Genomic DNA, 23,879 nt, shown 5'->3' on the forward strand with positions numbered 1-23,879 from the left:
AAAACTAAAATACTGACGCTCGATATTGTCGAGGATCCACATTTGAATCAGTTAGTTTTAAAACACCGTAAGTCATTCTTTTTGACAACTCAGTTTTATGTGACAAAATGAAAGATGATGGGTAGATACATCATTACGTGTAGGAAACCCGTAAGTGGGCTGCATAAAATGGCTGTGAGAGGATCGTAAATATTTGCTTTGGTTTTGGAACTCCGTCAATCACAGTTTTTTTTTAACTTAACAGTAGCTTACTGCTGGAATATGTTGTCAGCGTCAACTGTTGGTAACACGAACTTTCCTAGTACTCCTGAAAACGTAAAACATTCGCACACATTCTCACATGGGTTTTCTCCCCAAAAATGGGACAATACTATAGTGACAATACTTCTTGCACTTGTCAAAGATAGGTTTCATTCTATAAACAAGTACTTGTCATGGAGGGGTCATTCCTTTCTTCTTTACGACAGAGAAGTTTCGGTTATCAGCAGAAAGGTGTCACTAAGTACAAATACATCCAGGAATAACAGATTCACAGTCAACATGTAGAAGATAAAGATATTGTTGCTTATAAAACCTGGTGGCCTCTCTTAGTCAAGAAAACTGCCCTATCCCGTTGAATGCCTCGAGGTGAGAAAGTATCAGGTATCACAATATAACCATTTTGCTTACTAGAGCGATCATTTTGGTGTAGCTAAGACTAGCCAGTAGATTAATGGCCTTGTACGCACACATTCAGACTTCCAGACTCTGATCCGAGCACAATTACGATTCCAGAAAAAATAGTATTCTCTGGTAATCTTCCAACTGATATAGGAAAGTGGAAGATCGTAGAAAGCTACAGAAATACCTGCCCAATTATGAGGAAATTAAAAGTTTTTGGAGTACTATATATGACTGGAGTACCAGTAACAAGGAGTAAGTTAGGAAGTTTTACTGTCGTTTTCATTTAAGAAGCATATTCCTCATATCCTTGTGTATTAAAATATATTTCTTGTGAAAGTTGGGAGCAATTCATTCGTGCTGTAAATGTTTATTACATTTTATACTCAAGGAAAGTAGATATACGCATCAGTAAATCCTATGAGTATGAATTATGTTCATTGTTTCAGGCAGTAATACAATGCAGTTCTTTTAGTTTCAAAATTCCGTAAGTCACGAAGTTTTGATCCTATCTACATAGAAATTTAATAAACAATTGAAGTTCACATCATACTTCCATGTTGTCTTTACGTAAGTATTAATCCTAACAAGGGAACATCCCCATCGCACCCCCCTCAGATTTAGTTATAAGCTGGCACAGTGGATAGGCCTTGAAAAACTGAACACAGATCAATCGAGAAAACAGGAAGAAGTTGTGTGGAACAATGAAAAAATAAGCAAAATATACAAATTGAGTAGTCCATGCGCAAGATAGGCAACATCAAGGATAGCGTGAGCTCAGGAGCGCCGTGATCGCGTGGTTAGCGTAAGCGTCTGCGGAACGAGAGGTCCTGGGTTCAAGTCTTCCCTCGAGTGAAAAGTTTAATTTTTTATTTTCAGACAATTATTATCTGTCCGTCCGTCCGTCCGTCCGTCCGATGAGAGGTAACTGCGTCGTAGTATGATGACGCTACACCTAAACAAACATCGAAACACCTGACGTCAGTCGACTACAGCGCACGGAAGAGAGAGTATTCCTCCTAACGAGGCTCCCTGGCTAGCAGTTGACTATTCGCTACTTTGGACGAGAGTGCATTAAATACGTGAGGTGCATTCCGTGGGCAATATGAATCCAGCAAATATAGCTCGCGACTTCAATAACAATGTCAATGAATATTTTCCGAACTGTAAGGCATCAGAAAGTTCCTTAAGGGATCGAACGATTGTCGAACATTTGTATGACTATTTCCTACATTTGTTGATAACCAGTACGTGTGGTGATGATTGTCTGAAAGTAGAAAATTAAACTACTTCCTCGAGGGAAGACTTGAACCAAGGACCTCTCGTTCCGCAGCTGCTCACGCTAACCACTCGTCCACAGCGCTCCTGAGCTCAAACTATCCTTGATGTTGCTTATCTTGCGCATGGACTACTCAGTTTGTATATTTTGCTTATTTTTTCATAGTTCCACACAACTTCTTCCTGTTTTCTCGACTGATCTGTGTTCAGTTTTTCAAGGCCTATCCACTGTGCCAACTTCTAACTAAATCTGAGGAGGGTGCGATGGCGAGGTTCCCTTGTAAGTGGTAAAACAGTTTACTAATAGTTCCTTGTTTTCTCAGTAATCAGCTTTTTCCTGTTTTCTCACATGTTTGTATTAAGTGACTTACGGGACTTCAAAACTAACCCATTTATTTATTGTCTTCAGAACTCGAAATCGTTGCGGATACTCTCAGTAATACCAACCGTCAAATATCCTCGAGTCAATAGTGCTCGATTCTTTACCTGAAATTGAGGAATAATGGAACAAGACAAATCTCTGAAGACGTATAGGAAGCTAGTGTCGAGTATAATGAACTTATTGAAATGATTTGTGACTTTACAGAAACAACCCACAAACGCTACAAATGTAATTACAACAACAAAATCAAAAGAAACTCTGCGCTTGATAAATTATAGTCTTTATGTGACATTTACTGCTAAAGTAACAAATAACGTGTCAAGATAAAAATTAATAATATTCTTTCTCATTCCCGCAAAAAAAAAGTATCGTGAAAAAGGTCAAGAGCTTTGGAAGATGTTATGTATTTGCGCTTGTCACGTTTCAGCCGTAGCTGTGTTTATACAAGCAGCTGTCATGATGCAGCATACTTCAAATATTCATCTCTTCCTGTATCTCAGCATGACTACCAACGTTTCTTAACTTTATGAAGTTGTTCTTACGTTCATGTAGTTTCCACGCAAGATCGGTTCAGTCATCCAAAGTAACATGCTTGGTGGATTTTAACTCATAGAATATAGATGTTTTATAGCTATGTGGCCTACGGGGAAAAATAAAAGCCCTCAGTCTGACTTCGTTTGGTAGGTTAACACACGAGTTATTTCCATATTTCCTCAGTCTATTCCTTCGCCCAGCGTTTTGCGCTCGATTGAATGTGTTTCGCCTAAGAGTAAAATTGTACTAACACAGGCTTTCTGGTGTCAATCTATGTTCACGGTTTTGTAGAGTCGACTACGTGGCGAACCGAGTGTGTGGCGATCAGGTAAATGCTAAAGAAGAATAGGGACAGTAAGATTGTCCGCGTAAAGAGGGCAATATCGGTGACGCGACTTTAATGGAATGATGAAGCAGCGGTACTTGTGAGTGTTACTGATAAAATCCGCTCTATGAGTCAACTGTCACATGTACATAGCGTCACGGGGCAACGGCTGTTAAGCGACGCTACCTTTGCGCTGCGATCGTCTCGCTTGGTTTACGTCTGTTGAAAACAAACTACGCTGCTTCAGGAAGATGATGATGAACAACGGATCGAAGGGAACTTAGAAACTGGTGTACGACAGATGAAACATTCCATCTCCGAACTTCTAGACCTAGGGTTATGCACCACTTCTCGGTGCCCAGTAGCCGATATGTTATTGTGTATAAGAGACTGGCCCGTCGCTTGATGTCAGAAACTGAACAGCAGTCATAGCGGGAGGCGGCAGCAAACAGTCCTGCACCAAAAAAGGGGCGCCGACTTCAGCTGCCGGAAAGGTTAGCGCGTTTCTTGAAATGCAAAGGGTATTCTTGTTACTGATCACCTTGCAACGGGGGAAACTATAGCTGGTAAACACTATGGGATAGTTTTGAAACAACGCTTCTTCCTTTCGGGGGAGAGCAAGAGCACGTCTATATCTACGAGGGTGTTCTGAAAAATAATGCCTCTGAATTTTTTATGTGAAAACTCTTAAAGCTTTTTAAATAACAGAAGCGTTATTTACATTATACATCTTTATTCTTCATGTCTACCTATTTATTTCTCAGCATAGAGACCATGGCGACGAACACAGTCCTCCCAACGAGAGACCAATTTGTTGATACCTTCACTGCATAACGTTTAGCTTTGTTGCCGGAGCCACAACCTCATCGCTTCAAATGATTCAAATGGCTCTAAGCACTATGGGACTTAAAATCTGAGGTCATCAGTTCTCTAGACTAAGAACTACTTAAACCTAACTAACCTAAGGACATCACACCACACATCGATGCCCGAGGTAGGATTCGAACCTGCAACCGAAGCAGCAGCGCGGTTCCGGACCGAAGCGCCTAGAACCGCTCGGCCACAGCGGCCGGCACCTCATCTCTGCCTGCACCACTTCATCACTATCCATGTGAAGTCTTTCAAGGTGTTCTTTAAGTTTCGGAAACAGATCAAAATCGGATGGGGTCAGGCCGGGACTGTAAGGAGTTTGATCACGACCGTGAACACAAGACGACAGATTGTTGCAGAGGCCGCAGCGCTCGTGTGTGGTGTGGCACCGTCATGCTGAAAGAGAGGGTGCTCCAAATGTGGACGAACTCTTCGAATTCGAAACTTGATTACCGCACGCTGTTTCTCACGCACCGACACATTACAAAAATGACTCTGAGCACTATGGGACTTAACATCTATGGTCATCAGTCCCCTAGAACTTAAAACTACTGAAACCTAACTAACCTAAGGACATCACACAACACCCAGTCATCACGAGGCAGAGAAAATCCCTGACCCCACCGGGAATTGAACCCGGGAACCCGGGCGCGGGAAGCGAGAACGCTACCGCACGACCACGAGCTGCGGACGACACATTACACACGGCCATGTTACACGCTACAGTTCAGATTCCTCCAGCGGCAGATGGCTGCAGGTTAGACGTGAAGAATAAATATGTAGAATGTTAACAACATTTATTTTATTTGGAGAGCTTTGAAAGCTCTCACATACAAAAATCAAAGGCATTGCTTTTCAGTACGCCTTCGTACATCTGCATAATATACTCCGCAAGCTACCGTATGGTGCGTGGTGTAGGGTACCTTATACCACTACTAGTTATTTCTCTTCCTGTTTCCTTAGCAAACACAGCGAAGGAAAAACAACTGTCTGTATGCCTCCCTACGAGTCCTAATTTCTGTAATGTTATTCTGTGGTCTTTACGCGAAGTGTACATTGGCGGCAGTAGAATAGTAATGCAGTCGGCTTCAAATGCCAGTTCTCTAAATTTTTTCAACAGTGTTCCTCGAAAAGAACGTCGCCTTCCCTTCAGGGATTCGCACTGGAATTCCTAAAGCGTCTATTGCAGACTTATCAAAACTGCTCCTCCACTGGCACTAAGTTGATCAAACACATTTAAGAGTCGAAATGGAATCTCACGCTAATAAGCCATTACAAAAAAAATCATTAATGCGAGTAGTGCCATTTATTTTGTGTCAAAATAGTAATCCATATAATATACGTATAATAACTCGAAGTCCTAAGCCTATACATACAATGAAAGTTCCCCAAACAAACTGCTGCAACAGAATAAAAATTCAAGAGACGGAGATGTGCCTGTTCTGCCACCCAATAACACCATTCGGCAGGACGACCGTTCAATCCCGCGTCCGGCCATTCCGATTTAGGTTTTCCGTGATTTACCTAAATCGCTCGAGGCAAATGCCGGGATGGTTCCTTTGAAAGGGCACGGCCGACTTCCTTCCCCATCCTTCCCTAATCCGATGAGACCGATGACCTCGCTGTCTGGTCTCTTCCCCCAAACAACCCAACCGACCCATGAACACCATCTATGTGTAAAACTCTGAAGTGCCGCATTATCATAAATGAGATATTATTTGGCATAAAGCTAAATATTTGCTTCAAACAATATACATTAACATACTCAGTACGTACAGTAATATTTTCCAAAATATAAGCTCCTATGTTGTCTGGGTTTCCCTGCCCACTGCTGGGCACGCCCGTGCAGTACACATAATTACATCCGCAGAACGTGAAGCAAAGAGTAAATATACTACGGCTCAGAGTGGTGCGGCTTTTCATAAGACGGCCAGGAGAAACAAAACATAGGATGTTCACATGAAACGAAAGCAGCAGAACTTTCATAGCCTATCACCTCCCTTTCCCTAAGGCTCGAATTACAGAGTGTTCAGTTTACAGTGAAATTATGTATAAAATTACTTATACCGTTCAATCTGGTAGTGGTATCGGCCTTTTATTTTTATTTATTATTTCTTCATAGAGGGCTAAGGAATTGATAGGCTGCGGTAGCTGTTGTCCAGCGCTGGACCTGGATATACAAAAGGAGAGTAGTGAGGGCGAACAACAACGAGCAGCGGCCGCAGAGAAAGTGTTGACCCGAACATGGCCCTCTTCCTCCATTCTCCGGCGTGTCCCTGTTGACGTCACATCTCAATGACATACATGTCGCCTTGCCATGTGGCCTTTCATACGCGTGCGCATCTTCTGCCATCTCAGTTATTTTTACGAAACACTAATACAATAGCTAGAATATACATTTTCGAATGTCTAAGATGACGATTCCGTGCTTAGGTACAATATTAATGCGTCTGCCCTGGCAGTCTTCCGTCTGATTCTGAGAGTGACTATATAGTTACGTGAGAAGTTGAATAATGTATAGAGGGAAATAAATGCCGCCCACAAATTTGCATCAGAAGAACTAAAAACCTCAAAAAATTATCCTACACGATTAAAAAAATGATAACTTCGGAAGCTCCACGACGCAGTTTCACACAGGAAAGTTGTAACGACAGACAATTATAGCAAAATGCGTGAAAACCTGTGGAGGATCGACACTTGGTACAGAGATTGGCAGCTGACACTCAAATTAAATGAATGTAAAGTATTGTGAATGGAAATGGAAATGATCGTATGGCGTCAGTGGCCGGGAGTTCCCAGACGGGAAGTTCGGCTGCCAAGTGCTGATCTTATTGAGTGCGACGCCACATTGGGCGACTTTCGCGTCGACAATAGGGATGAAATGATGAGGACAGCACAACATCCAGTCCCTGAGGGGAGAAAATCTCCCTCCCCAGCCGGGAATCAAACCCGGGCCCCCGTGCGTGGCAATCCAACGCGCTGACCATTCAGGTAATGGGGCGGACGGTATTGTGAATAAATAGGCAGAAAGGAACAGCAATAACCGTAAAACATTTGGAAGCAACAATCTGCAATTACGTCAAGTAGAACGACTTTATAAAACAACTTGCGGAAAATGCAGATGTCAGACTGAGACTTATTGGAGAATCCTTAGCAAATGTAATTCACGCACGAGAGAGGTAGTTTACAATATCCTGTTCCAAAGGATTTTGGGGTGTTGCTCATCAGGCCGTTAGCCTTACCAGGGAGAATTATTCGAAGCGTTAGAAAAGACCTTTACAACAGCGCGTTTCGCCACAGGTTCGTTCAGTAAGCGCCGGTATGTCACGAAGATGGTTATCAAACTCAAGTGGCAGACACTTCTGGAAAGGCGTTGTGCATCACAGAGAGGTTTACTGTTAAAATTCCAGGAGCGAACATTCCAAGAAGGGTTCGGCGACACGTTACTGTATTTGATGTACGTTCTCCTCACGAAACGAACAAGTCGAGCTCACACGGAGGCTTATCGACAATCTTTTCTCCATCGAACATCCGTGACCGAAACATAAAAAGCCGTAAATCATACGGTTACTCTAAGTACTCTCCCCTACATCCGGACAGATGGCATATGGAGGGTAGAAGTACATACAGATGTATACGGAGGTGACGAAAGTCATGAGACAATGTTATACACATATACAGATGGCGGCAGTATTGCGTACACAAGGTATAAAAGGGCAGTGCATTGGTGGAGCTGTCATTTGCTCTCAGATTTCCGGCGTGCTTATGGCCGCACGATGGGAATTAACAGACTTTGAACGCAGAATAGTAGTTTAAGTTAGACACGTGGGCCATTCCATTTCGGAAATCGTTAGGGAATTCAATATTCCGCGATCCACAGTGTCAAGAGTGTGCCGAAAATACCAGATTTCATGAGTTACCTCTGACCGTGGACAACGCAGTGGCCGACGGGCTTTACTTAACAACAGAGAGCACCAGCGTTTGCGTAGTCAGTGCTAAAACACAAGCCACCGTAGAAATCAATGTCGGGCGTACGGCGAACCTATCTGTTAAGACAGTGTAGCGAAATTTGGCGTTAATGGGCTATGGAAGCAGAGGACGAACGCGAGTGCCGTTGCTAGCAGCACAACATCGTCTGCAGCATCTCTTCTGGGTCCGTGACCATATCGGTTGGACGCTAGACAATTGGAAAAGTGTGGTCTAGTGAAAGGAGTCCCGGCTTCAGTTGGTAAGACCTGATGGTAGGGTTCGAGATTGGCGCAGATCACACGAAGCTGCGGACTCAAGTTGTCAACAAGGCACTGTACAAGCTGCTTGTGGCTCCATAAAGGTGTAGGCTGTGTTTACATGGAATGGACTAGGTCCTCTGGTCCAGATGAACAGATAGTTGACTCGGAATGGTTACTTTCGGCTGCTTGGAGACCATTTGCAGCCATTCATGGACTTCACTTCCCAATCAACAATGGAGTTTTCAAAGATGACAATGCGCCATTTCGCCGGGTCACGAATTTTCGCGATTGATTTGGAGATCCTTCTGTACAATTCGAACGAATGATTTTGCCACCCAGATCGCTCGACATGTATCCCATCGAACATTATGGAACATAATCGAGAGTTCAGTTCGTGCACAAAATCCTGCATCGACAGCACTTTCGCAATTATGGACGGCTCTAGAGGCAGCATGGCTAAATATTTCTTCAGGTATTCCAACATCTTTTTGAGTCCATGCCACTTCGAGTTGCTGCACTACACCGGGCACAAGAAGATCTGACACGATATTCGAAGATATCCCATGACGTTTGTCCCCACAGTATAGATTTTGCTTGGGATTAGAATATTTGTTTTTCACTGCTTAGAACTCGTGGATTTTGCACTCACGTTAGTTCCAGAAGATACTGCATACATCCACTTATCATCTTATATTACAAATAAATCATTTTGCGTGAATGAAATGCTTAAAAATACGCAAGAAGTCAATACCTTGCGATACTTTTGGAATCGATGCTTTTGTGCCAACATTATCGAGTTATCGATGCAATATCAATACGAAATTCGCATTTCATTGGTGCCATAGCATGTGTTCTACCAGTAGATCTCGTCGTTTAATCATGTTAAGCCATACATTTGTTTTCTCCTGAACTGAATTCTGTACTTCTTCGTACGTTACGTGATCTACTCGCCTAATTTTTGGCATTCTTCTATAGCACCGCATTTCAAGAGCATCTATTCTCTTCTTGTCTGTTCTGGATATTTTGCATGTTTCACTTACGTACAAGGGTACACTTCAGACAGACAGCATCAGAAAAGATTTAGTGATACTTACATTTATATTCATTGTTAACAAATTCCTGCTTCTGATGAATGTTTTCCTCGCTTTAGCCAGTCTGCATTTTATGTCCTGAGTTACTTTAATGCCAAAATAGCAAAAATGATCCATTATTTTTAATTCCTCAGTTCTTAATCTGAGTCCCCCTTATTTAATTCGATTAAATTCCTTTACCATTGTTTTACTTTTGTTGATGTTCATCTCATAATCTCTTTTCAGGACACTATTCATTCCGTTCAACTGCTCTTCCAAGACCTTTTGCTGCCTCTGACAAAAGTACACAGTCATCGGCAAACCTCAAAGTTTTTATTCCTTCTCCAAATGTTTCTTTGATTTCTTTAATGCTTCCTCAGTGTACAGATTGAATAGATATGTTAAAGATAGAAAAACCAGCGTTTATAGCATTTGTAGGTTTAGAGGCAGCTTTTGACAGCGTTCACTTGAATACACTCATTGAAATTCTAAAGGTGGCAAGGATAAAATACAGGGAGCGAAAGGTTATACACAATGTGCACAGGAAACGAGACTGTAATTCTCAGAATCTAAGGACGTGAAAGAGAAGCAGTAGTTGACAAGGGGGTGAGATAGCGTTGTAGTTTATCCCCGATGTTATTCAATCTGTACACTGAGGAAGCATTAAAGAAATCAAAGAAACATTTGGAGAAGGAATAAAAACTTTGAGGTTTGCCGATGACTGTGTACTTTCGTCAGAGGCAGCAAAAGGTCTTGGAAGAGCAGTTGAACGGAATGAATAGTGTCCTGAAAAGAGATTATGAGATGAACATCAACAAAAGTAAAACAATGGTAAAGGAATTTAATCGAATTAAATAAGGGGGACTCAGATTAAGAACTGAGGAATTAAAAATAATGGATCATTTTTGCTATTTTGGCATTAAAGTAACTCAGGACATAAAATGCAGACTGGCTACAGCGAGGAAAACATTCATCAGAAGCAGGAATTTGTTAACAATGAATATAAATGTAAGTATCACTAAATCTTTTCTGATGCTGTCTGTCTGAAGTGTACCCTTGTACGTAAGTGAAACATGCAAAATATCCAGAACAGACAAGAAGAGAATAGATGCTCTTGAAATGCGGTGCTATAGAAGAATGCCAAAAATTAGGCGAGTAGATCACGTAACGTACGAAGAAGTACAGAATTCAGTTCAGGAGAAAACAAATGTATGGCTTAACATGATTAAACGACGAGATCTACTGGTAGAACACATGCTATGGCACCAATGAAATGCGAATTTCGTATCGATATTGCATCGATAACTCGATAATGTTGGCACAAAAGCATCGATTCCAAAAGTATCGCAAGGTATTGACTTCTTGCGTATTTTTAAGCATTTCATTCACGCAAAAGGATTTATTTATAATATAAGACGATAAATGGAAGTATGCAGTATCTTCTGGAACTAACGTGAGTGCAAAATCCACTAGAGTTCTAAGCAGTGAAAAATAAATATTCTAATCCCAAGCAAAATCTATACTGTGGGGACAAACGTCATGGGATATCTTCGAATATCGTGTCAGATCTTCTTGTGCCCGGTGTAGTGCAGCAACTCGAAGTGGCATGGACTCAAAAAGATGTTGGAATACCTGAAGAAATATTTAGCCATGCTGCCTCTAGAGCCGTCCATAATTGCGAAAGTGCTGTCGATGCAGGATTTTGTGCACGAACTGAACTCTCGATTATGTTCCATAATGTTCGATGGGATACATGTCGAGCGATCTGGGTGGCAAAATCATTCGTTCGAATTGTACAGAAGGATCTCCAAATTCAATCGCGAAAATTTGTGGCCCGGCGAAATGGCGCATTGTCGTCTTTGAAAACTTGAATATTGATTGGGAAGTGAAGTCCATGAATGGCTGCAAATTATCTCCAAGCAGCCTAAAATAACCATTCCGAGTTCAGCTGGACCAGAGGACCTAGCCCACTCCATGCAAATACAGCCCACACCTTTATGGAGCCACCACCAGCTTGTACAGTTCCTTCATTGCTATTTGATCCTATGCTGCCTTCACTCTTTCATCTCTCAAGGATACCACTCGTCTTCTACTGTATTCCCTTCCCCAGCTTCAGTCTTCCTTAAACTTACCCAGATCTCATCTCCTTAATTTCCTATCTTTTGTAATTGCTTAAGCTTTAGCTCATATTTTGTATTCAATAAATTATAGTCAGGATCCATATCTGCCGCTAAAAATGTCTTACAGTTTAAAATCTGGTTTCAAAATCTGTGCTTTACCAATCAGTATGAAGGGTTCCAGTGACTCTGGATCTCTTGCACATATACAGTGATCTTACATGACACTTAAACCAAGTGTTAGCAATGATTAAATTATGCTCTGATCAAAATACCAGATCGGTTCCTCTGTCATTTCTTTCCTCCAGTTTACATTCTTTTACTAGTTTCCTTCTCCTTCTCTACTGTCGAACTCCAGGCCATATGAGGCAATCATCCAGACTGCTCCCCATGCAACTACTAAAAAGCTGTTGCTCCTCTTTAGCAACAGCATGTTTGTCAGCTCTTCACAGACATCTCTCCGTTGTTGCACTTACGATACGATTATATGTATCGTTGAGGCACGCGAGCTAGCCCACTTTGGCAAGGGTCATCGTTCATTGCTGGCAGACAACGATATAGATATCAAATATCGTACAGAATCTGGTATTGGAACGTCCCTACTAAGGAGCTGTTATCCATGCTACCTTCGATTAGCATTCGATGTTGCCAGTAATGCGGATGGGACTAGGTACCGCAACATCACGTTCCACATTTGTTTATGGGTAGAAGGTTTCGTGATATCGTTGGTCAGGTGTTTGGCTAACATGAGACAACGCGAAAGGGCTACGTGTAGGGGCACTGACCTGCTGTGAGAACAAATATTCTAGACGGAACTGGATGGATGACGTTGTGCGTTTGTTTTGTACTGTTAGTGTTCGCTCAGCAAACACTGCAAATGTGCGGTCGTCACAGGTTGTCGCTGCTGTTTATCCTGTATTTCGCTGCTTCATACACTACGGTAGCTGTCGCTATCTTGGTCGGTGCTGTCCTCACGCCCAAAGAGTTTGGCAATCCGGACGAATTAGGTACAATGCGACTCGCTGGAATTCACTTAACTGCACGAGCCCTGCTCGTAGATGTTGTCCTGGAATAACTAAAATGTTTACTTAAGTCTAACGACGATCGCAACAACAGTGCACTCTTTCAGTATATGAAATACTATTGTTAAGAGATCATTACGCTGTTCTTAATTCATACAGAGCGCTAAAGCTCTAACTGAGCTTTACACAACACACCGCTTAACTGCTTTGTATCACCGCCCCATACAGACACCACGTTTCCCTGTTAAGGGTTTAGAGGTGTTCATTTTAAACCAGTGTATATCTACATCGTCTCCCTTCCAAGCATTCTCATTTAAATTCCCAGAGCATTTCTACTACACTTTCGTGTGATCTATGCCGACCTTTTACGATCCTAGCAGCTCGTCGCGAAATTCGAAGTGTGTTGTGATGACTAGTTAATGAGGATTCCAAACACTGGAAGAATTATCTAGAATTGGTCGGATTAGCATCTTTCTGCGATTTCCTTTACAGATGCACTGTATTTCCCCAGATATCTCTTCCATTCGCCTTCCCTGTTATTGACTTTATGTAATCGTCCGATTCCATATTGGTTCTTTGTATTACTACTAAATACAATAGTTATACAATGGGCCGGTCGTTGTGGCCGAGCGGTTCTAGGCGCTTCAGTCCGGAACCGCGCAGCTGCTACGGTCTCAGGTTCGAATCCTGCCTCGGGCATGGATGTGTGTGATGTCCTTAGGTTAGTTAGGTTTAAGTAGTTCTAAGTCTAGGGGACTGATGACCTCAGACGTTAAGTCCCATAGTGCTCAGAGCCATTTGAACCATTTTTATGCTCATTACTAACATTTTTATCAGATAATGTGAGGTTCTTTCTCTTTGTCATAGAGATTATTATCTGACATTTATCCACATGTATGGAGCTGCTATTCATTACACCAAAGTGGACATCTTTTAGTAATCTTAACATAATGCCTTATGATACTTTCCTGTATACAACAGTATTGTCAGAACAGCTTGATAGTGCTGCTGATTCTGTCTGAAATAGCATTTACGTATATTGAGAACATAAGAAGTCCTAATACGCTTCTTTGGGGTCGCACCCGATGTTTTCTTTTGTGTGCAACATTGGCCGTGCAGTATACCGTACTAGGCTATATTAGTCAAATATTCCTCGATCCAGTCACATATTTGTGACGATTCTCCGTATTTTGTCAGTTGTCTTATGAGGAACTGTGTGGAACGTCATCGGAAATCTAGGAAGACGGTATGTACCTCTTCACCTGCAACTATTGTTTGCAACATGTCGTGTATGAGCAAAAGCAAGCAGACTCGTTATCCCGCTACTACACTGCTGGAAATGGAAAAAAGAACACATTGACACCGGTGTGTCAGACCCACCATACTTGCTCCGGACACTGCGAGAGGACTGTACAAGCAATGATCACACGCACGGCACAGCAGACACACCAGGAACCGTGGTGTTGGCCGTCGAATGGCGCTAGCTGCGCAGCATTTGTGCACCGCCGCCGTCAGTGTCAGCCAGTTTGCCGTGGCATACGGAGCTCCATCGCAGTCTTTAACACTGGTAGCATGCCGCGACAGCGTGGACGTGAACCGTATGTGCAGTTGACGGACTTTGAGCGAGGGCGTATAGTGGGCATGCGGGAGGCCGGGTGGACGTACCGCCGAATTGCTCAACACGTGGGGCGTGAGGTCTCCACAGTACATCGATGTTGTCGCCAGTGGTCGGCGGAAGGTGCACGTGCCCGTCGACCTGGGACCGGACCGCAGCGACGCACGGATGCACGCCAAGACCGTAGGATCCTACGCAGTGCCGTAGGGGACGCACCGCCACTTCCCAGCAAATTAGGGACACTGTTGCTCCTGGGGTATCGGCGAGGACCATTCGCAACCGTCTCCATGAAGCTGGGCTACGGTCCCGCACACCGTTAGGCCATCTTCCGCTCACGCCCCAACATCGTGCAGCCCGCCTCCAGTGGTGTCGCGACAGGCGTGAATGGAGGGACGAATGGAGACGTGTCGTCTTCAGCGATGAGAGTCGCTTCTGCCTTGGTGCCAATGATGGTCGTATGCGTGTTTGGCGCCGTGCAGGTGAGCGCCACAATCAGGACTGCATACGACTGAGGCACACAGGGCCAACACCCGGCATCATGGTGTGGGGAGCGATCTCCTACACTGGCCGTACACCACTGGTGATCGTCGAGGGGACACTGAATAGTGCACGGTACATCCAAACCATCACCGAACCCATCGTTCTACCATTCCTAGACCGGCAAGGGAACTTGCTGTTCCAACAGGACAATGCACGTCCGCATGTATCCCGTGCCACCCAACGTGCTCTAGAAGGTGTAAGTCAACTACCCTGGCCAGCAAGATCTCCGGATCTGTCCCCCATTGAGCATGTTTGGGACTGGATGAAGCATCGTCTCACGCGGTCTGCACGTCCAGCACGAACGCTGGTCCAACTGAGGCGCCAGGTGGAAATGGCATGGCAAGCCGTTCCACAGGACTACATCCAGCATCTCTACGATCGTCTCCATGGGAGAATAGCAGCCTGCATTGCTGCGAAAGGTGGATATACACTGTACTAGTGCCGACATTGTGCATGCTCTGTTGCCTGTGTCTATGTGCCTGTGGTTCTGTCAGTGTGATCATGTGATGTATCTGACCCCAGGAATGTGTCAATAAAGTTTCCCCTTCCTGGGACAATGAATTCACGGTGTTCTTATTTCAATTTCCAGGAGTGTATATTAATCGAATATCTTGCGCATGGACTGTAGGTGTAATGTAATGGAGTTCAGGACGAGTACGAAGACATATTAATTGGAGTTTCCTTGACTCCATTTGGGCACGCAGTAACAAGAGAAGCACCCAATAATGACAGGAAACGCCTTGTGGCACGCAGCGCACAGTGTCACGGGCGCATGCAGTCTGTGCGTTTCCGGATGTCCTCTACGGTGCGGCGCAGCAGCCGCTGTGCAGTCATATGGCAAATCCCTTTCCAAACAGGCACACTGGCCCACTTTCCCTGGCGCGCTCGGGGTCGGCGCGCGTCCAGTTATACAGTATTTCCTCGCGCGCGTAACCGGAATGCCGCACAATGTTCTCGCCCGTGCTCCCAGGCAGGAACTGCGCACGGCCGATAGTGCGGGAAAATGTAGATGAGATGGTGCGATGAGCCACACCTGAGAGTCGTAGAACGCAGAACACTGAGACTATGTGAACAGTGTATGCGTTAGGAAGGAATGGCAACCAGACGTGATATAATTAATCTTACATCGTGCCATTAGCTGGCTTTCGAGCTACCAAACGCTAATCACCGGGTGACGAGTATTGGTAGGAGCTTCACTTTGTAGACAATGTGTAACTAGTTCTTGGGGTTGGTGTGCTTGAGGAGGAAATGAATCTAGATGGAATCCGTCAAACACACACATTTAAGAAATAAATAAGGATCGTTATTAATTTAGCTGCATACGTGTCACAAGGTCCAGTAATTTCGTAAAAATGAACGGTGAGACTCTCAATTACCGCCAGCGCAATGACCCAAACATCTAGATACATTTCATACACGCAAAACAGACAAGAGCAAAAACTTGCGTTGTTGACAAGATAACAAGAAAGAAAAGTTTGAACTGTCTTGGAAATCACCATCAAGAAAAGAATAAAAAAATTCTAAAATTGAACATGTGTGTGGCACTTGTAAACAGAACTTTAGAAAATAAGGTGAGGAAAGATACTAGAATTAAATTTCAACAGGGAAATAAGAGTTAAGCGTCTAAAATGAGACTCCTAACAGCTTCGAAAGGATGGATTAGATAAAATTTAAAAATTAAGATGATAGTAAAGAGTTAAAAGTAGAACCAGTGAACAGTATAATAGATGAATAAATGACGAGAACATGTAGAAAGAATATGAGCGTGTCCATTACCACTACACCCTATCAAATATGTACCAAATGAAAAGGAAGTCTTGGAAGACCCAAAAAGGGATGACATGAGTAAGGTTGATCTACGGTGACGAAACAAGCGTCACGTCTATTGCCTGAAAGTGAAGATGACAATCATAGTGTTATACACACTGCTAAATTAGGCTTCAGTACTATGAGTATCGTCACAAGAGCGACTGGGTATCACTTCTTCCCAAAACTTCCTCCGTGCAGTTATAAATACGTCTTCCTCACAATGAGGTACAACCAGAGGAAAAGGTTTTATGGGAATATAGGTATATATTACAGCGATACGATCCTAACAGAACGCCTTAAAAATTTCGCAACTGAATGTGATGTCAGTCGGCGTCCCTGTCCCCATTTGCACTGGAATGCTAGACGTGTGAAGGGCCTCATTTTACTCTGCCGCATGGAAGCGGAACACTGCAATTCTGTAATTGTCCACTTACCTGGCGTCTTCTAACGATGTTCTTGCGCTTACGCAAAAGTAGCACTCAGGTCGCAGATCCGTTGTCTTTGAGGCGAAGCTGTGGTGTTTACTAGTAACTCGGCTACGGCTCACTAAGCTACTGAATGAAGATTCAGAGTTGACTGGGATGACTATGGCTTTTTACTAATGACACACACAACAGAGAGTCAAACTACTAACAAGAGGTATAACAAAACGTACACCTACAAAGTCAGACGTAAAGTATTTCAGATGTAACACTTATAGTCCTGGTAAGTTATATACATAGTAGAAACTGCAGTCACGGATTAAATAACATATTCTAAACTTTGTTCCTCTCTGCGCTGCTGATTTCTTAAGATAATTTTATAAACATCGCACAACTCAGATTTTATCGTGCGGCCTCTAGACTGCGAACTATACCGCGCGGCCCGTGAAGCTAAACTGAACTCAGCAGCCCGAATCACTTGGCTCGGTGCGCAATTTTGGTGGGAGTGATAACGCACGAAGCGCTGCGTCTGCATATCGTATTTATAATGTTATTAAAATGGCTTTAAAAATGAAATCTGAATGGAGTGTATGACAGCTTACTATTGCGAGGATAGCTGGTATCACTATCAGTTAAATCTGAATTATATTTTTAAAAAATATTAATAAATGAAAGTTAGAGGATTGGTGCGCTTGTCCAAAGGCAATCCCTACTTTTCCTGTTGTTGCAGCCAGTCATATTATCCCATTAGTTGGAGCAATTTCATTCACATGGAATTGGTACGTGTTGTATCATCTGTTGTCTGCACCTCACTCCACTTCTTACATCATATATCAGCTAACACATTCTATCTCAACTACGTTGAGAAGCTTGGAATTGAATATTATGTCTCCCAGAGCCAGAACTGTTACAATAGGATGGGACTAAAGCAGTCGCATGCCGATGTCTGTTAAAGCTACAACTCCTTAAGGAGTCACCATAGTGATTTGTATTCTACACCGCAAGTGGTGGTATAACGGTAACAGTAATGGACTTGCATTCGAAAGGACAGCGATTCAGATTCTCGGACGGCCGTCCAAATTTAAGTTTCTAGTATTTTCCGTAAATAGATTAAGGCAAACAGAGGAACGGCGGCTTTCAAACCGACACCGCCGATGTCATTCCCCGTTCATCCCCCAATCCATGCTTGTGTTCCGATTTCAGTGTCGTCATCGCTAAAGTGACGTTAAACCCTAACTTTACTTCTTTTTTAAAAAAAAATAAATATATGTCCTAAAGTCAGTATACAGAGTATTCATCAAATATTACATAACTTCATCTGTACTCCGTAAGTCATCAACATTCCTATTCCACTCCCAAGTGACACGCGCTGCTTTAAGAATGTCAGCATGTCATGACATCGAAACAAACAGGTTTTTAATGTATCCCAGGAAAGTAGCATTCAAACAGTTTATATGAGAGCCCCAAATTCAGCGATACTCATTCCAAGATGAGCCTCACAAGCTACTCTGCTCTCTACGAAATTCCAGACTTGTGCAGTGGGCAACATGTCAAAGGTCCAAGGGGTATCTGCTGTGCGGATGAACCGAATAGCAGTGTTCATAGTCCCAGAGGCTGCACACAAGCTCGGAATGGACAAATATGTGGCTGGCGACCTTTCTGAAAGAACTATTAATATCACCATCTGCAATCCGTAAGTCATCATACGGCCCACATTTTGTGGTAGAGGATGCATCTCTTTCACTTGAATTATCACTCCCCCCCCCCCTTTTTTTTTTATTCCTGCCGCGGATGATATACAAAGAGGTATCGCCAATCGTACCTTCTGTATAGCCCAAATTTCTTTAATGTTATCATCGCCGTTGCTAAGCGAGGTGTAAATATCTTCCGCTTGGAGTCAATTATTTGGAAAATCGCGAGCAACCTAAATAATGATTTTCCGTAGAGGATTTGATCTATCGGAATACAGCACCGGGAATAATTGAAAAAAGACAAAATTTCAGGTTCTACAATATCAGAGATGCACATGTAATTGCTGAGAGTACTCGCAATTCGTGGAAGCCAAAATCGCACGCAAGACTCCATGGTGCCCTACACCATGACGCCAGAAGTACATTCCGCGTAAATATAGTCACGCTGGAGACTTTTCTGAGATGTGGTAATAGGTTCAGGCGACCAAATTGAATTCAAGGGATCATTTCATAGATGAGATATGAGCAAGGCGGTTACAATGAAAAACGGATTGCCTGCATATCCGTAGGAAGCCCACCATCAACAGATGGTTTACTAAGAACAGTGTTTTATTTTCGTCTTCTACTACTGGACGGTGCCGCGAGTTATTTATAAGTTATTCCAAAGTCGTAACAAACCACATAAATGTCGTATTAATTCACATAAATCCAATTGACGAAGGAAGTTTAACCCTCTAACCGGAACATCGTTTACTCGGCGGTAAGATGGAACATCGGTCTGCTAGACCGCTAGGACATTTAAAGTGTATTTTTCTCTATTTTTATGACTTTTCCGCACTTCTACGTTGCTTCTCTCTCTCTTTAAGGTGTAATTAAACATAATAATAGGTTTTTGAACCATAATATTTGTTAAAATACCAGTAAATTCAAGTTTATTACTAGGAAAAACTTTAATTTGCAGTGTTTTGTTGTTTACACATTACTCCTTTAGAAATACTTTTTTTTACATTATTATAGTTACAACACAAAGAAAATGAATACTAAAATGTAATGCAAAGAAAAAATTTAACTTTTATTTTTAATTGCACAAGTCTTGCACACTTTTCGTGAACACTCCAAGCACGTTGGTTCTTCGCAAGAAATACACTTGTAGGCAGTTTTCCTCTTTTTTTGATATGGACAAAATCGACAGGTTTTTCTTTTACCAAGTGTGTCCGTCGGACACTCATCAACTCGAACAACAAATTTATTCCGTTGGCTAACGATTTGCTTTTCTTTTGCTGCCTCTTCTTCTAAAGATGAAATAATACTTTGTAGCTCTTGAGGCAGATTGGAGATTGCCAGTCGGGATTTTACGAAATCGTAGACCAAATATAGAGAAACTCTTTTCAGGAAATCAAAACGTGATACGGTTTTCTTCTCTCCAAAAAGTCCATAAAGTATACTTGCGTTTGATCCAGCCATGGCCACCATGTGGTAAAAAATAGCCAACGGCCACCTTCTTGTTTTGCGATTAGTAGAATAAACACTGCACTTCATATCTAGCGTGTCTATTCCACTTTTTGTGGCGTTATAAAAAGATATGATTTCAGGTTTATCATTTGAAACGTCAGTGTAATTGGAATGATGCATTGACGAAAGAAGTAGGACTGCCTTATTCCTTTTTGGGACATAAGAAAGCAGAGTCATTTCTTTCGTAAAGCCATAAAGGCTGGACCCAATTTCACGATCGCTTCTTGCTTGAAATTCTGCTGGTATCTGGGGTCTGTTTCTTTTTAGTGTCCCAACTAATGTCAAATTGTGAGCTAGTAGCTCCTGGGCAAGTTCCACAGAACAAAACCAATTGTCGCAACTAATATTTCTGTTTGTGCCATACAGCCCTTTAGATAGGCGGATTACAGACTGCGTGGGAATGCTCTTTTTCTTTTCTGCTGTAGAAAGTGTGGCTCCATCACAGCCTTTGCCGGAGTAGATGTAGGCATTGTAAATATATGCATTGTGTGCATCTGCCAGACCCATGACCTTAATGCCATATTTAGCCGGTTTATTCGGCATATATATACGAAATTTAACCCTCCCTCTGAAAGGCACCAAAGTTTCATCAACTGTCAAATGCGCTCCAGGGCTATAAATTTGTTGGCAGTTCCAAATAAACTTATTAAATATGTCTGTAATGGCAGCAGCTGGGTCATATTTTTCCCTCTGTTCCCTCGTGCTCGAGTCATCGAATCTAAATGCCCTAAGCAATATTCCTAATCGCTTTTCTGTTATTATTGATCGAAAAATTGGCCTCCCCAAGACCGAAGTGGAAAACAGCGAGGTCATAGGCTCCCTCGCAGATTTGAATATGCTGCAAAGAACTGTGACTCCAATCACAGCGTTCACTTCCTGCACAGTAGTGTCTCTGTAAGCTACACTTTCTTTTAGTTCAATAACAGAACGAATTTTGGCCAACTTTTCATTAGTATGCTTTACAATCGTCTCAATCATGTCGTCAGTAAACAAAAGGCGCCACACTTCACCTGGGAGTGGGTTTTTCCCCACGGTAAGAGCAGGCCCTTGTATCTTTGATAGCCGTACCTTTATTATATTGGATGCTGCTGTTCGCGTCTTAGAGCGAACAGGAGTTGATGACCATGTGAAACACTTGTTTCTTCCGTAGTAAGAAACTGGAAGACGACTCTCATCTAGAGTGTCATCAGAACGCGTAGATGAGCTAGCAACATCAGCAGGCTTCTGTGGAGTGATTAGTCTGCTTCCACCAGAAGTTATGTCAGACTGTGGTTGCTCTCCAGTTTCTTCGCGAACTGCGGTATTTTCGACTTCAAATATTTCTCGAATAGTTTCATCATCGCGATCATCATCATTGGGAGAGTCATCGTCATTATCTGTTTCATTGCGAAGATCTTGGATAGTAAGGTCCTCATCTGGAATGCATGATTCATCTGAATCCACTTCCGAGTCTGATTCTTCAAGGTAATTTTGAGAGCGTGCAAGGGCTACAATTCTTTTCGACCGATTTGAAACATATTTCGGACCTTCCATTGTAAACCTGCAAGGAAAAAGGGAAAAATGAGTTTTAACGAAATTTAATGGGGATAATTCTATCGCTGTAATAAGTTTGCGCGGTAAATTGGAGAATGTGTGTGAAAAACGGAAAGAGGAAAAATTAAAACGTTAAATACGAGTTGTTACACTTTTTTCTCGTTCTTCTATGAACACAAAAGTATTAAGCATCGTGTGGTGGCAAAAATTTCAATCAAATAGATGAAATGTTGCTACACAGAAAACAGAAGAGTTCAAAGAGTGGAACATCGGTCATACAGACCGACAAATGCGTGATACTTTAGGAACACCGGTCTGGGAGACCGGCAAAAATTTGACACTTTTAGGAACACCCGGTCTGTCAGACCGGGAGGGGAATGCATTTTTTCGGAACACGGTCTCACAGACCGACAATACGTAACAAAAATTCTACTTACTTGAAAACAATGCATGCGCCGACAATACGTTGTTGGCCAGCTGCGGTTCGGGACCCGACTGAAGATTACTGGGCTTCTCCCCACCCTCACGAACAATGCAGCGCCGTTAGCATTGTTAATGTCAACTATGGCGGTATCTCAGACCGATGTTCCGTTCAAAGGGTTAAATCTTTGGAACACGTAACGGAAATAAAACAAATTGTGACTGGTAAGAGTAAACTTGTTTTTCAAATCGAAAGAGACAGATCACCAAACTCTCACGGCAAAATACGTGATGAAAATTGTCTTCTGAAAATAATACTGACGGAAAGGCCAAGTGGAAGATTTCCGCAAAAGATACTCCGTCCAATGGCAAACCAGAATGCAAAGCGAAACGATTCTCCCTTCCAGTATTAGCGTATGACGAAATAATACCAACTAATTACAAAAACTATTGATTTCCATACTGTGTTGTCCTGTTGTGCTTTTATTTGCGGTACGAGGGAGAATAAATTAATAATTATCGGAATTCACAAGTACCCGGAGATGGTAACATGAGAAGGCGCTCCTGTGAATGTATCTTACCGATTTTGAACCGGTCATACATTGCAAAAGTCTGCCGTCTACTCAGCATTTAAAAGATTTCTTGTGTCGACAGATGGGAGGTGCAGGTTTGAGACAATTCAAGCACTCAATGTTTCGCATGTTTTTCGGAACCCGAACATCCACGAGAGGTGTAAGGATAGGGACACAACAAAATGTCTGTCACCCTTTGCTGACGTCACATGTCATTGCGGTTTGATGCTTTCAGCGCCTATAAGTTTTATAAATGTTATCACCAGTCTATTTTGAATAACGAAGATTACGTACAAGACGAATATCATTGGTTTTAATATGTTCATTGTACAATTCAGCAAACTTTTTAGACGCATCTTGAACGTATCCGAAACACAGCCGCTCCGAGAATAATGATCGTAATAAGCTATGAACTGCAATTGTAAATAATTGCCGTTACATAGCATATTGTGAGCGTCTCATGTTGTGTGAACTTCTGACCGAAGACTGGTTTGATGCAGATCTCCACGCTAGTCTGCCTTGTACAAGCCTCTTCCTCTCTGCATAACTACTGCAGCCTGCATGTACGTGATCCTACTTACTGTATTCAAACATTGGTCTCCCTGTACAATTTCCCCTCGCCCTCCCAACACTTCCCTCCATTACCAAACTGAGGATTCTTTGACGCTTCATGATGCGTCCTGTCAACCGATACCTTCTTTTAGTTAGTTTGTGCCGTAACTTCCTTTTTTCTTCAATTCGGTTACTATCTCATTCTAATTTTCTGTAGCATAACACTTCAAAACGCTCTATTCCCTTCTTGTCTGAATAGTTTATTGTCCACGTTTCACTTCCATAAAAGGCTACGTTCTAGACAAATACCTTCAGAAACGGTTTCCTGACACTTAAATTTATATCCGATGTTAAAAGATTTCTCTTTGTCGTAAATTATTTTCTCGCTACTGCTAGTCTGCTTTCTATATCTCTTTTACTTCGGCCTTCATCACTTATTTTGCTGCCAAATAGCGAAACTCTTCTACTGATTTTAGTGTCTCATAGCCTGATCTAATTCCGTAAGCATCGGCTAATTTTAGAGAAAATCTAGTGTCTAATGCGCTGCTTCCCGAGCGGGAAGGCGTTCCGGTTCCCGGCACGAATCCGCTCGGCGGATTAGTGTCGAGGTCCGGTATGCCGGCCAGCCCGTGGATGGTTTTTAAGGCGGTTTTCCATCTACACCGGCGAATGCGGGCTGATTCCCCTTATTCCACTTCAGTTGTATTACGTCGGCGATTGTTGCGG

At 42.7% G+C, this 23,879-nt stretch overlaps 1 protein-coding gene across 3 annotated transcripts in view; it reads right to left on the reverse strand.

Annotated features, from left to right (window-relative positions):
- LOC126184856 (pancreatic triacylglycerol lipase-like) overlaps positions 1 to 23,879 on the reverse strand; it is a 452,695-nt gene that overhangs the window by 365,286 nt on the left and 63,530 nt on the right. The window contains exon 1 of one of the 3 annotated variants that reach the window (XM_049927466.1): positions 16,886 to 17,159. The exons of the other annotated variants lie outside the window; for them this stretch is intronic. The gene's annotated coding sequence lies outside the window, so the exon portion shown is untranslated. Of the gene's footprint in view, positions 1 to 16,885; positions 17,160 to 23,879 lie in introns of those variants that run through there. 3 annotated transcript variants of the gene reach the window in all.

This window comes from Schistocerca cancellata, chromosome 4, assembly GCF_023864275.1.
Source record: "Schistocerca cancellata isolate TAMUIC-IGC-003103 chromosome 4, iqSchCanc2.1, whole genome shotgun sequence".
NCBI lineage: Eukaryota > Metazoa > Arthropoda > Insecta > Orthoptera > Acrididae > Schistocerca > Schistocerca cancellata.